This window comes from Camelus ferus, chromosome 18, assembly GCF_009834535.1.
Source record: "Camelus ferus isolate YT-003-E chromosome 18, BCGSAC_Cfer_1.0, whole genome shotgun sequence".
NCBI classification, from domain to species: Eukaryota; Metazoa; Chordata; class Mammalia; order Artiodactyla; family Camelidae; genus Camelus; species Camelus ferus.
The window spans coordinates 15,067,784-15,082,857 of record NC_045713.1 but is presented as its reverse complement, the minus strand read 5'-3'; the positions used below and the strand labels follow the sequence as shown (position 1 = coordinate 15,082,857).

The following is a 15,074-nucleotide window of genomic DNA, read 5'->3' as shown; positions in this document are numbered from 1 at the left end:
TGGAGCCGAAGGCAGTTTCGAGGAGTTGAAATCGAAGGGTGTGTGTGCGCTGGGAACGGACCCCACCAGGATGATGACTTCAGTCCCTTAGTTGCGCTTTTATTCCTCTCCTCCCCCAAGTTGATTTATACACGGATAATGCATAAGCCACTTGGTCACTCGTTCATTCGACACAAACTTGAGTGCCCACTCGGCCTGGCACGGCACGCGGCAGCGAACCGAGCAGAGACCCGGCACCTGGGCCCTCATGCAGCCCGTGGACTCTGGGTTATTGACTGCCGTGTCCTCAGGGCCTGGAATCGGTAGGTGCTCAAATAAATGTTGAAAGAAAAGAATGACCGCAATCTCTGCTTTCTCACTCCCCATTGGGAAGTAACCACGGGTGAACATGTTGATGTTCCTTCCAGGCTCTGCACAGTTAGACACATACGTAAATAGACCTGCCTAACTATTTTTACGTAAAAAGGCCTAAACCGTATATACATTGTGCAGCAGTTTGTTGTTGTTGTTGTTTAAAGCTCCAGCATGGCTTACACAGCTTTTCTTGTCAGTATGGACCGGTTCCATACTGTTTACAGTGGCTGCGTAGTGTCCTGTGTTATGGATGTATCATTTCCTTAACATTATCCTATTGAGGGAGTGGTAAAGATTATTTCTGTTCTTTTGGTCGTGACAGTGCTGCCTAGAATGTATCAGTGTTTAATCTTTGTGTACAGGTATGGCATTTCTTTCGAATTACAGAATTAAGAGTTTTAAAATTGATGGTTCGTAGTCTTGCGTATTTGAAATGTTTGCTGATACTGCCAAATTGTTCAAAAAGGTTTTATCAATTTATATTCCCCTTAGCAGGGAATGAGACTACCTGTATCAAGGCATCTTCTCCAACACTGGATATTAGATCTTTTTGAAACCGGTGGTTTGTAAACTGTATCTTGTTTAACTCTCATTTGCATGGATACTGATAAGAATGTTTTCATTTGTTTAATGACTGTATATCTTCTGTGAATTTCCTCTTCATATCATTTACACTTTTTTCTGTTACCTGAATTTTAAATTTTGGTGTTGTCTCTGTTTTTGTTTTGTTTTTGTGTGTGTGTGTGGGTAATTAGGTTTATTTATTTTTAAAGGAGGTACTGGGGATTGAACCCAGGACCTCATGAATGCTAAGCATGTGCTCTATCACTTGAGCTATACCCTCCTCCCCTACAATGATTTTTTTAAATAATGTGTATTAACAGATAAGACAACTGTAGGTTTTATTACTGTTACTTGTATCCAACGTCTTCCTTCCTTTTTGGATTTATTTCCTGTTTTACCGGAGTATACCGTTGTGTTAGTTTTGCAGAAAAAGTCAGTTGGTTGTAAATTTTCTAAGCCCCACCATGTGTAAAAAGATTTTTATTTTGTGCCCATACTTGTGGAGTCATTTGGCTGGGTATTTTATTGCATTCCAGGTTGAAGTAATTTTCCTTCAAAGAGTGATACTGCTCTGTGGTTTCTTCTAGCATCTTCTTTGCAGGTGAGCAGTCATACCAATTTGATTCTTGTGTGTTTTTTGTAGCTGACTTGTTTTTTCCCCCTTCTCTAGAGGTTAAGATTCTTTTCTCTTTTTTTGTTTTTTTTCATGTTCTAAGATGTTCTGTTCATGTGTGTTTGTAATTCATTCTTTGTACCATGTGGGGTCATTTCCATTGTGAAGATACATTGGTTTCCTGCCAAGTTTTGTTCTGGTTCTTTCTCTCTTTCCCTTTATAATCTGTATCCTCTCCTTCTGCAGTTTGTCACGGTGGTTCAAGTAGTCATTTCTTGAATCTGAGATACTAAACCTGTTCTCGAAAGCTCTCTGTATTGCAGATGCCTTTGACATTGTCACCTGTGTGTATAAGGGTGAAGGTACGGTTGTTTGGATGGATTGAGTGACAGGTGAATCTAGCCAAGAATATGTCTTATGCATTGGGGGGAAGAGAATGTGGTTGAAGTAGAATTCACCTATATAGGAAATTCAGAATTCTCCTGTATTTTTTTTTTCTCTTTTCCTGGGAAGGTATTGTCCAGTTTTCAGCCTTGGCTTCACATCCAGGACTCCGACCTCAGGTCACCATCATCCTAGTGCTTCTTGCACTTAGAATATCTCTGTGGGATAGAGTCTCTGACTGCGGACGTTTTATTTTTCACTTTTGCTCATTACTTAGTTTATTCAGCAAATATATTTAGAAGGCCCTCTGGAACTTCCAAGGTGGTATGACCCTGCCGTTGGGTCATAGGTTAGTGGGAACATATGGCTGCCAGGCAGTATGCTGGGCCACGTTGGAGGCATATGTGGTGTATCAGAGAATAGAAACATGTGGTTGACTGTTTTTCAAGTTTCACAGAAGAGAGGATATTTGGGCCAAGTCTTGAAAACATTAGGTGCAGGGTAAGAGGGTGCTTTTGAATAATTTGGTTTGACAAGAAACTAGGCGTATAGGGGAGTGAGGGTGAATGAGGCTGAAAATTATGTCCTTTCTCTTCTGTTAGATATAAACTTGTGGGTTGGGACCACATCGTTCTGTAATCAGGATAGTCAGAGTGCTGGGCCTGGGCCAGTGTTTGGAGAAGCCAGCTGCAGTCTCTCTGAGGACCACAACCACATGCACCTGACTTCATGTGCCCTCAGGACCTGGTGGCAGATTACAGATGTCAGAGACAGATAATATCTCTTCTTGAAGCTTGAGTTGACTGGTAGTTGGGGACAAACAGTATTTCAACCACCAAGTAATCCCTTCCCTTGGTAAAATTTAGTTATTCATTATGGGGAGTATGGATATCAGAACTTGAATAATCTGGAAAACATAATGTTGCAAATAAAAATATAAACTGCCATCAAATCTTTCCACCAGAGATCCAGCGAGTATCAGAAGTTGCTGATTTGCTGGTAGACAAATAAGAAAGCTACCTACCTTCCAAAGAAGAGATATGACCCTGAAAAATCAACGACAGACTCAGTCTCCAGAAGCAAATGTGACTGTGTTGTAAGGCAGGTGGGGTGTTGGGTTGGTCATTTTGCGTGGCTGGGTGACAGCAGTGACCACAACAGCTCTGAGCCGTGTTTCCTAATTACCCTGGATGCTCTTATTCTCACAATTGGCATCGCAAGAACGAGATCAGTGAGGCAGCCGCTGTAGGCCTGGTTGGTGCTTGAATTAACATCTTCTGCCTTTTCTGTTCTCTGTAAGCTAGAGGCTTTGCTGGAATTTTCTGCCTTGGAAGGGAGAGTTGTTAGGGGTGGGGAATCCACTCCAAGCACCAGAAAGGTCACAGGAGTGAGCTTTCTCTGTCGTAGGGCCAAGAAGCATTGCAGGTTTGTTTCATTCTCCAGAATGAGCCCCACCTGAACCCTGTCCTACTGCAGACTCCCATTTAGTACTTTCATCATTTTGTTGATTTATTTTGCTTCCTCCCTCTACTCTCACGGGGGTGGTGGTGGGGCATGCTATTTAATTTCTGCCCTCACACCTCTTGTACAAGAATTCAGGAAAATTTCTGGTGTTGCCAGGCTGTTCTTTCCAGGATGGAGGGAAGTAGCACTTGCCAGTCAGATTTCACTCTCTCGTTAAAGCAGCTATTCGTGTTGCTAATGTAACATGGCAATAAAGGTTTTGATGGTTAACTGCTTAGACGCTGAGTGTCAGTGCCAACTACATAAACCACGGTGCTGGGACTTAGGGCCAGCATCAGAGAAGCACATGGACAGTGGAGGGATGTGTGGCCAGCTGTCCAGGAGGCACCAGGTGGCCCTTTGGCAGTGGGACACTTGGTTAGGATGAGGGGCCTGAGTTATCTGAGCTGTCTGCCAAAGATCAGACCAACCCAAGTGTAATAGGTTAGCAAAGACCTTATTAGTTACTGGCTGAGTATTTGATCAGAACTAAGACAAAAGGAAGATCCCCAAGTGTTTTGCTCCCCCTGGGCAAGAACAGAGGGAATGCAGCTTGAAGAGGAGGGAAGTCAGGTTGATGAGTAAACACTGAAGGAAAACTAACAGTTCTCGTTCCCTAGATGTGAAATACCAGGTCGTAACAGAACAGAGGAGGGTATTACTGAGGCCAGTGGTGGTGTTTGCTTGTCTCAAACCAAAATACTGACTCGGGATCAGTGAAACTATATCCGGTTCACCCTCAAGTGAGATGCTTTAAGTTCAAAGCCAGAGGGTGTTCTTGGATTGCATCCTTGATGCCCTCAGTGTAGTCAGCTAAAATTTCTCTTAAACACCGTTCTGCTCAGTGTTGATATAGAACACTTGCCTTTTACTAGGAAGCTGCTGTTTGCTTAGTCCACACAGGGACTTCCCCATAGTTCTAGCATTTAGTAAAGGTAGATTTCAGGGTGTTTATTTCTGATATGGCTGGTATTTCTGCCAAAGCCACTAGAAATTACAATGGAAGTTGTGGCCTGGAGAACCAGCGTCCACTTGGGGGCGTGACTCCACCTGCTTTTATGCCTGCAGATCAGGTAAGTTGAATGCAAGTGTAGCTGAGTTGTGGCTGTAGTAACTAATTTTGAAGGAATGGCTTGGGTATTTAGCAGCTGTATAACCAAGAGATGTGATTAGAATACTGAAAATTGCGAGATAGCCAAAATGAATACCATGTTTTAAAAGAGCAGGCTGTACAGGAATGTTGTTCAGAACATACAGAAGGGTGCAAGTCTTCCCCAGGGAGCTGGGCAGCGAGGTCCGGCTGTGTGCTGCAGAGGAGGAATGAAGAAGGCGCATGGTCACTGGAGTTTACGCTCGCCGTTCTCCGGCGTTTACAGGGAACAGAGTGCCTGGGGGAATTTTCCATGAAACTGACTTGTGAAGTAGTAAAGCATTTTGTTTTAACCATTATGATTAGAAGTTTTTTCTGGAAGACTTAATCATTAAAAGGAACATAACTGAACCTTCCTTTGATGTTTTCGGGGTCGTTATGAATGTTAGTTTATGGTCTTCTGTTCTAATCCACAGGCCCCTGCAGGACCACTGGGGTGTGACAACTCCTTTGTCTATCAAGTGCCCCACACTGAAACCACATCTTGAGTATTTGTGTTTTTAGCGTCTTTTACTTTACTCCCATTTTAACCTGCCAGGCCTCTGAAGCCGGGGTCCCTCCTCCTCTCCATTTTCATATGATGGTTGGGAAACTAGATCATGAAACTTGCTGGCAAATGTTTTAAAAGAGGAGAATTTTGAGCTTGGACATAAACATTTTTGTATAGCTGAAGCTTGGCATGTCGATTTCATGTCCCATGTTTTGACTGTTCAGAGTTGCCCCTCCCTTTTGATTTATTAAGTTTCTTTGTATTCAGAGAGTTGTTTCTTGGAGTGTTGGTACAGCTTAGGACAAAAGGATTAGAACAGGCTGTGAAACACAGTAAGGTTTGAGAAACAGTGAACATGTTCGGCAATGCCAGAGGTAAGAACTTGGGAAATTTTGAGGGACTACAAAGCTTTATTGGATATAATAGAAAGTGAAGAGCTTTCTGTCTGGAATATTGATATACTTAACACAAATCTTACCTGAAGTGATGGCAGAACTTAAGAAACAAAATGTTTGGAGAAATTTCAGATGTGAATAGCTAACCTGTGGCTCTGGGGGAAGTTGAGAGAGAATGAAGCTCTCAGAGTTGACTTACTGAGAAGCAGAGCATTTCATGCGTACAAGCATAAAACTATGGGGAAATAATTGGAGGTGTTCTGGAAAAAAAGCTAGAGGCTACATTCCAAAGAACTACAGTTTTTCCAGTATCATATTTTCCCTTTGGGGGAGAGAATTAATTCTCCTTTTCATTACAGAATTTTAAACTTTACAAGTAAACTTCTTTAAAAATTTTTTCTACGGTACCTGAAGCTTTGGTTTAGAAATGTTTAGATTGGTATTAGATGAGTGAATTTCAAACTGTTTTTGTCACGTGCTTCCACTAAGAAAAGCATTCATATTGTGACCTGCTATACACGTACATGTACACTGTACAACCGTGTGTGCTTACTTAGCTGAAAGAGTTCTGTAAATGCTTACCCTTACTATGCTATACATTCTCTTACTTTGCATTTGATTTAAAAAAAAATTCTGACTTAACCCACTGAATTGGTTGCATAACCAACAATCTTGACCCGCATGCTGAGAAACACTTTGTGTCACGTTGGCTGTATCTTCTGAGAAAATGACCCCGTGTTTAACAGGGGTCTGCTCCAACTCCACCATGATCATGGGAGAAATGCAGGTAGGAGACGGTCCCACCCACTGGTACACTTGCTCCATCGTGTGGCAGCATCACTTCCTTAAACATCTGACGTGCCTGCTGTGGGACCCCCAGGGGACGAGATGGACAGGACTCCTGGCCCTCTGTGGCCCTGAGGTAGACTGGGGTCAGACACAGACAAGTCCGTGCCACATGGCTATGCAATGAGTAGAAACCGAAGCCGGAAGAGGGTCGCGATAGAAGTGGGAACTGAGATGGTTGGGGAAGGCCTCCTGTGCAAGGTGGTGTGTAAGCAAAGCCTGGAAGGAGGTGAAGGGGCCCAGGGAAGGCCATTTCCAGCAGAAGGAGCGTCTGGTGCTGGGGTCTTGAGGCAGAAACAGGCTGGCAGATTGGACGGACTGCAGGGAGGCAGGGGCCGCACTGGGGGGCGCCCTCGAGCGGTCCAGTTAGAATAGTGCCACTTCGTCCTGGTGCCTGACTCCACAGAGATTTGGGTAGTTAGTGAGACTAGGTGTTGAGTTAGAGTTAAAGCTAACTTCCTAGGAGTTTCCTGAGAAAACTTCTTTCTACATTTGTGTTAGTGAGAACATAGTGGTGGTTTCCAGAACAGACTGCTACCAGGAAAAAATCTTCAACCCTGACTCCCAGCTCACTGCCCAGTGGTGCCAGAAAAAGCCCCTGCAGTGACCAATGTGCCACCATCACTCCGGGCACAGGCCATATGCGGTCTGCCCCTTACACGTCTCCCATGCTGTATCCAGATGCACAGAGCTCTGGTGTTCCACGGGGTGTGCCCTTCCTGTATTTAGCCCTCTCCTGATGGACTTCTAGGTTGTTTCCAGGCTTAACTTTTTTAAATCACAAGCAGTCCCACCAACAATTTCTCACACCTCACCAGTGCTGGCATAACAGTATTTTAAAAATCTTTTGTCAGTCTGGTAATGAAAATGCAATCTTGTTTTAAAGGTATTTCTTTAGTTATGAATATGGCCACGCATCTTTTTCTGTGATTCAGAGCCATTGATGTTTATCATTTTTGTGAATTGCCATTTTTCTTTTGCACCGTTGGCCTTTTTCTTGTCGATCTGTAAGCGATCTTGCTGTATTAAGGGAATTAGCCCTCTGTCGTGTGTTTCAGCCTTTTTTTTCCCCTGGTGTGTTTGCCTATTTACTTTAAATTTTTTTCGTATGGTTATTGCTCATTGTTATTATTCATTAAAATTTAGATTTTTAATTGAGATATAAGTGACATCTAACATATTAGTTTCAGTTGTACAACATAATGATTTGATGTTTGTATATACTGTGAAATTATCACCACAATAAGTCTAGTTAGCACCCATCACATCACAGAGTTACAGCTGGTTTTCTTTTAAGGTCTACTTTATTGACTTTAGTTTTTATGTGGTCCATAAATTTATGGTTCTTGGGCTATGTGTCTTGTTTAGTTTACTCACTCTTAAACCATTGGGAAAAAAAGATCTCAAGATGATCAATATCATTAGCCCTTACTTAGGGAAATGCGGACCAAAACCACAATGAGATACCGCATCACACCCACCCAGGTGGCTGTAATAAAAAACACGGACAGTAACACAAGCATTGGCGAGGATGTGGAGAAATTAGAACCTTCGCGCACTGCTGGCAGGAACATTAAATGGGGCAGCACTTTGAAAAGCAGTCTGGCAGCTCCTCAAACGGTTAAACGTAGAATTACCATTTGCCCCGGCAGTTCCGTTCCTAGATTTATACCCAAGAGAATTTAAGACATATCCACACAGAAACATGTATACCAGTATTTATAGCAGCATTATTCATAATAGCCAAAAAGCAAGAACAGCCCAATTGTCCATCAGCTGATGAGTGGATAAACATGTGGTCTATCCATATAATTGATATTATTCAGCCATAAAGAGGAGTGAGGTGTGCTGTGTGCTGCAATGTGGATGAACCTTGAAAACATGTTAAGTGAGAGAAGCCACAGACAAACGACCACATATAGTGTGCTTCTGTTTATGTGAAATGTCCAGAATAGGCAAATCCATAGAGGCAGAAAGTAGTTGCCAGGAGCTGGGGGCAGGGAGAATGAGGAGTGACTACTAATGTGTATGGACTTTCCTTCTGGGGTGATACTGGTCTGGAATTAGATAGTGATGATGATTTTGTAAATATACTAAAAACCATTGACTTGTACACTTTAACTGGATGAATTATAGTTCAGTCAAGGTTTGTAAAATCTCTTACAATTTCTTTTAGTACTTTCAGCTTTTATTTTCACTTTATAGTCCATCTTGAATTTGTTTTAATAAGTGAGAGAGGAAATTAATTTTAATACTGTGGCTTTCAATTCATGTGCTTTAATATTTTATAATAGTATTTCCTCATGTTTTTCAAAAATTTCTAGGCTATTTATGCACTTTTATTTTTCCATATGAATTTTAGAATTAGATTGAATAGTAAAAAAAAAAGTCCTATTTGAATTTTCAATAGGATCATGTTAAAAATATAGACTAATTTAGATAATGGACACCTTTAAATATTTACTCTAACTATTCAAGGACATTTCCCCAAGCTTTTTATATCCCTTTGTAAATGTGTTTTATGTCCCTACTAAATTTTTAAATTTTTCTTGTAATTGGGTAATTTTTGTCTATAGTTTTATAAATAGGTTATTTTGTAAATGGGTTATGGATACACATAGCACAATTCAAAGGATACGAGGTGTGTGCAGTGAAAAGCACATCTCTTCACCTGCTACCCTCAGCCACCAGTTCCCTTCCTGGTGGCAGCCCCCGAAGCCCGTTTCCTGGGTGTCCTCACAGAGATATGCTTGGCTTATGAGACAATAGACATGTGTGTGCGCACACACATGTGTATTTAAACACCGTGGTGACATAGGGAAACCCCTGTTCTGGACCAGGTTTTTTCTTAATAAATCTTAGAAGTAATTCAGCATCAGAGTGCTTTACACCTGTAATTGCCTCACTTTTCTATGTTTTAGAGTATTCTATTATGTATGTAATGTATTTGCTGACCTTCTACTGATGACTCCTCAGCCTGGTCATTGGCTGCTGATTCATGGGGGTCCTCTACATTGGATCCTTATTTGCTGTGTCTTTTACGGGGCCTTCTCATGAGCCTGACATTGACGGTGGGAAGGGGCTAGCCCTTTTGTGACAGCCACATTTTCTTAGAATTTGTTGTTTTGAAAAATTAACTATTAATTGTTAGATAAACAAGGTATACAGTGAGAAGTCTTGCTCTCAGCTTGATCCCCCTCTCTTCCGTTTCCCTGCCCCCCCTTTCATGGGTCATCACAATTATTGTACAGCCTCTGGTGTTTCTATGCATACAGTATGTACAGATATACATCTTTCTTCTGCAGGGATATATACTTCTCCATGTTCTGTTGTTCAGATAATAGATATTAGAGAGCTTGCTCTATCAGTACATAGAGTTTCCTTGTTTTGTTTTTTTCCAAATAGCCACATCATAGTAGTGGTCCCATGTTGGGAGGCACCAGAGTTTATTAGTCCTCTGTTGACAGATGTTTGGGTAGTTTCCAGGCATTTGGTATAATATATGGCCTTTAATCTCTTTTTTAATACACAGGTTCAGCTATATCCATAGAATAAAGTCCCAAAATGGAATTGCCAGATTAGAAGGTACATGCACTTGTAACCTTGACCAATATGGCCAAATCACCTTCCCCAGGACTCAGGCCATTTCCTGCTGCCGTAAGTGGTCTCCCCGCTGGGTTACCAGAAATACTGTCTGAGAGTTGCTCCTGAAAGCAACACGGTGCAGTCCTGTTGACTTCTCTCCCTTCTTCTGAGCTGGTGAAGATTACCCGTGGTTAGAATTGGAGCAGAATGCCCACGAGGGGCCTTGACTTGTGCTGGGCCTGCCAGACCCTGCCCCATTCCCTTCTCCTGCAACTGCCTTCACCTCAAACCTGCAGGCTGGGCTACACCTCGGGCTTATACTCCCCTTTGTGGCGGGCGTCAAGGACACCCAGTACCCGACCGTGTCGCCCCACAGGCCACACACGGGAAGCTCCTCTGCTTAGTCAGGCTGGGTTCCCAGAGGCTGTGTGTACATCTCTCTGTTTGCAAGTTCAGAGTGACCCAGGGAGGGTTGAAGCTGGTGGCAAGTACCCCCCCCCCCCAGAGCTTGCCTGCCTGCCTTCCTTCTTTTCTCTTCTTTTGGTGAAATACATTCCACTTGAAAAGGAATGCACGTAAAATGCGTATGTGCAGTTTTTAAAAGAAGCATCAAGTGAATACCCATTGACCAGCTTAAGAAATAGAAATGACCAGTCCCTGGAAGGCACTGTGTGCCCCTCTCTGATGCATCCTCTCTCTCTCCTGGAGGTAACTGCTGACTTGAATTTTCTGGGTTTTATTCCCTTCTCTTTACTTCTGCCTGTGTATATGTATAAACACATATGTATGTATATGTATACACACAATTTATTGAAATCATACCGTGTATATTCTGCTGTGACTTTGCTTTCTTGAGTCCACATTATGCTTTCTAAGCTTTATCCATGATAACGTTCATTAGTTGTCCCTGCTTATTTTGTTGTGTTAATACACCTTCATTTCTTTATGTAGAATTCCTGACGTATACCTCATTCTGTATAGTGTTGGATGATGTGATATGCTCCAGCTTATTCGGTGATGCACAATTATCTCCGAGGAATGGTTGCGTTTCTGGGGACCCCACCAGGAGACAATGGAAGTCTCCTTCGCCCCACACTCACACCAGTGCTTGGTCTTCTCAGACTTTTTAATCTTTGCAAGTCTGGTGAGTGTTAGGTGGGATCCTGTGTGTGTTCAATAATAAGATACACATCAGAAAGTACATGAACTGCACGTACAGCTCATTGAGGGAGCAGCACCTGTAGGGTTTATCCACGTCACGGCTGAGAAGTAGTCCATTGTGCGAACGTACTGGCACTTAGCCCGCTTCCCAGGCAAAGCCATCCTGGTAGTTTTAGTTGGGGCTTTTATAAATGAGGCACAGTGCACTTCCTTGTGCAGGCCTCCTGCCTCACGGAGGCACCGATGAATTTCTCTAGGGTTCATAACTAGAGTGCAATTGCCGGGTTTACAGTGTGTGTTTTTACTATAAAATTGTGACTTTTTCAAAGTTGGTCTGGATTTACATTCCATCAACTCTGTGAGAGTTCCCACTGCCTCATCCTCACTGACACTTGGAGTTTCCAGAGGTTTGTTTTTTTTTTTAATGTATTTATCTTACAATATCATATTTTTAATATACTTTTATTATAGTATAGTCAGTTTACAATATTGTGTTAATTTCTGGTGTACAGCACAATACTTCAGCCATATAGGAACATACATTTTTTTGTTTTCATATTCTTTTTAACCATAAGTTACTATAAGATATTGAATATAGTTCCATGTGCTGTACAGTATAAACTTGTTGTTTATCTATTTTATATATAGTAATTAGTATCTGCAAATCTCAAACTCCCAATTTATCCCTTCCCACCCCCTTCCCCTCTGGTAACCATAAGTAGATTTTCTATGTCTGTGAGTCTGTTTCTGTTTTGTAAATAAGTTCATTTGTCTTTTTTTTAAGATTCCACATATGAGTGATATCATATGGTATTTGTCTTTCTCTTTCTGGCTTACTTCACTTAGAATGACATTCTCCAGGGCCATCCACGTTGCTGCAAATGGCATTATTTTATCATTTTTTATGGCCGAGTAGTATTCTGTTGTATAAATATACCACAACTTCTTTATCCAGTCATCTGTTGATGGACATTTAGGTTGTTTCCATGTCTTGGCTATTGTACATAGTGCTGCTGTGAACATTGGGGTGCATGTATCCTTTTGAATTTATAAGTTTCCTTCTGGATATGTGCCCGGGAGTAGGATTGCAGGATCATATGGTAAGTCTATTTTTAGTCTTTTGAGGAATCTCCATACTGTTTTCTATAATGGCTGCACCAAACTACATTCCCACCAACAGCCTAGGAGGGTTCCCTTTTCTCCACAGCCTCTCCAGCATTTATTGTTCATGGACTTTTTGAATGATGGCCATTCTGACTGGTATGAGGTGATACCTCATTGTAGTTTTGATTTACATTTCTCTGATAATAAGTGATATTGAGCATTTTTTCATGTGCCTATTGGCCGTTTGTATGTCTTCATTGGAGAATTCTTGTTTAGGTCTTCTCCCCATTTTGAGATTGGGTTGTTTGTTTTTTTTCTTATTAAGTTGTGTGAGCTGTTTATATGTTCTGGAAATTAAGCCCTTGTCAGTCTCATCTTTTGCAAATATTTTCTCCCATTCTGTAGGTTGTCATTTTGTTTTGCTTATGGTTTCTTCTGCTCTGCAAAAGCTTGTAAGTTTAATTAGGTCCCATTTGTTTATTTTTCTTTTTATTTCTACAATATCATTTTTTAAAATTGAAGTATAGTTGATGTACAATATTATATGTTACAAGTATACAATGTAGTGATTCATAATTTTTAAATGTTATACTCCATTTATGGTTGTTATAAAATATTGGCCATATTCCCCATGGTGTACAGTACATCCTGGTAGCTTATTTTATACCTGATAGTTTGTACCTCTTAATCCTCCACCTCCATCTTGCCCCCTCCCCCTTCCTCCTCCCCACTGGTGAGGGTTTCCAGAGGTTTTAAATCTTCATCAATTTGATGATCGCAAGGCGATGTTTCAGTTGTGATTTTCATTTCGCTGCATGCCAGTCTTTCCTTTATGAATTACCCCAGGGTTCTGCAAATGAAGGCCCATGGGTCAAACCAGACTTACTGCTTGTTTTTGTAAATAAAGTTTTAGCCGAACACAGATATACCCATTCTTCCAGTTGTTTTCTGTGATCACTTTCCTGCTGCATCAGCAGAATCAAGCAACACAGCTCAAAAATCTAAACCATTTACTTTCTGGCCCTTTACAGAAAACATTTGCCAACCTGTGTTGACCCCAGGGTCCTAAAGATCATCTCCTTTTTCTATGAAAGTTGTTTCCTGACTCGTTTCTACCAAATAAGAATAAGAGCCTCTATTTTGAAGGATTACTATTTCTCTCTTTGTTGGCAAACTTTCTCACAAGCTTCATTTTCCAGATTAGAAAAGAGTTGCAGATTAGCAACCGCAGGCTAATTCTGGCTATGAACAAATTTTGTTCAGTCCAAACATTTTTTAAAACATAATTGCAAACATTTAAAGTTAGATTTGACATCAATATTTGAGTTTCTTATTTCTTTTGAAAAATTCAAATTCTGAGAATCTTGCCCCACATTTCACAGTGGCAACGACCTTTTAGAATATGGAAGGTCTGCTGCCTCCTCCAGGTGGGCCTGCCCTCTGCAGTGAGATCCAGTACCTGTGCTCTCAGTTGCTCCTTCATTCTAGGTCCATTAGTACCATTTCTTTTGCTGTTACTATTTCGTAGGTAGAGTTAATTGTATTGACTGTCTACAGGCCTACCTCGTTGTATTGTGCTTTGCTTTGGTGTACTTCACTGAGACTGCGTGTTTTACAAATTGAAGGTTTGTGGCAACCCTGGGTCGAGCAATCTGTCAGCACCATCTTTCCAGCAGCATTTGCTCACTTCATGTCTCTGTCTCCCAGTATTTCAAACTTCGGCATTATGGTTTTATTGTTATGACGATCTGTGGTTAGTGACCTCCGATGCTGCTCTTGTGATTGGGGGCACCCCCAAACCACACCCATGTAAGATGGCATACTTAATCGATGAATGTTGTGTGTTCCACCACTCGGCCATTCCCCTATCCCTCTTTCCCTCCTCGGGCCTCCCTATTCCCTCAGTCACAACAGTGCTGAAGTTAGGCCAGTTAACAAACCTACAGTATCCTGCCTCTGAGTCTTTAAGTGAAAGGAAGTCACAATGTCTCTCATGTTAAATCAAAAGCTAGACATGATTACACTGCATGAGGAAGGTGTGTCCAAAGCCAAGACATACTGAAAGCTGGGCCTCTTGTGCTGGTTAGCCGAGTTGTGGAGGCAAAGGAAAATTTCTTGCAGGAAATTAAAAGTGTTTGTCCAGGGGGAGGGTATAGCTCAATTGGTAAAGCACATGCTTAGCATACACAAGGTCTTGGGTTCAATTCCCCAGTACCTCTTCTAAATAAATAAGTAAACCTAGTTACCCCCCACCCCGAAATGTGTCCAATGAACACATGAATGAAAAGGAAACAAAACAGCCTTGTTGCTGATGTGGAGGCAGTTTTAGTGGTCTGGATAGAAGATCTAACCAGACACAACGTTCCTGTAAGGCACAGCCTAATCCAGAGCAAGGCCCTCATTCGCTTTAATTCTATGAAGGCTGAGAGAGATGAGGAAGCTGCAGAAGAGAAGCTTGAAGCCAGCAGAGGTTGGTTCATGAGTTGAAGGAAAGAAGCTGTCTCCATAGCATAGAAATGTGAGGTGAAGCAGCAGGTTATCCAGAAGATCTAGCTAAGATAATGAAGGTGGCCACACCAAACAGCAGATTTTCAATGTAGGGGAAACAGCCTTCTATTGGAAGAAGATGCCATCTGGGACTTTCATAGCTGGAGAGGAGAAGTCAATGCCTGGCTTCAAAGGACAGGATGATTCTCTTGTCAGGTGCTAATGCAGGTGGTGGCTTTGAAACACAGCCAGTGCTTATTTACCATTCCAGAAATCCTACGGCCCTTAAGAATGATGCTAAACCTACTCTGCCTGTGCTCTATTAATGGAACAACAAAGCCTGGATGACAGCACATCTGTTTACAGATATTTAGTATTTTAGCCAGCTTTGCGACCTACTGCTCAGAAAAAGGATTCCTTTCCAAATATTACTGCTCA

At 41.8% G+C, this 15,074-nt stretch overlaps 1 protein-coding gene across 1 annotated transcript in view; it reads left to right on the top strand.

Moving 5' to 3' along the window:
• Positions 1 to 15,074, top strand: part of TRAP1 (TNF receptor associated protein 1) — a 48,663-nt gene that overhangs the window by 490 nt on the left and 33,099 nt on the right. The gene's annotated exons all lie outside the window — the stretch shown is intronic.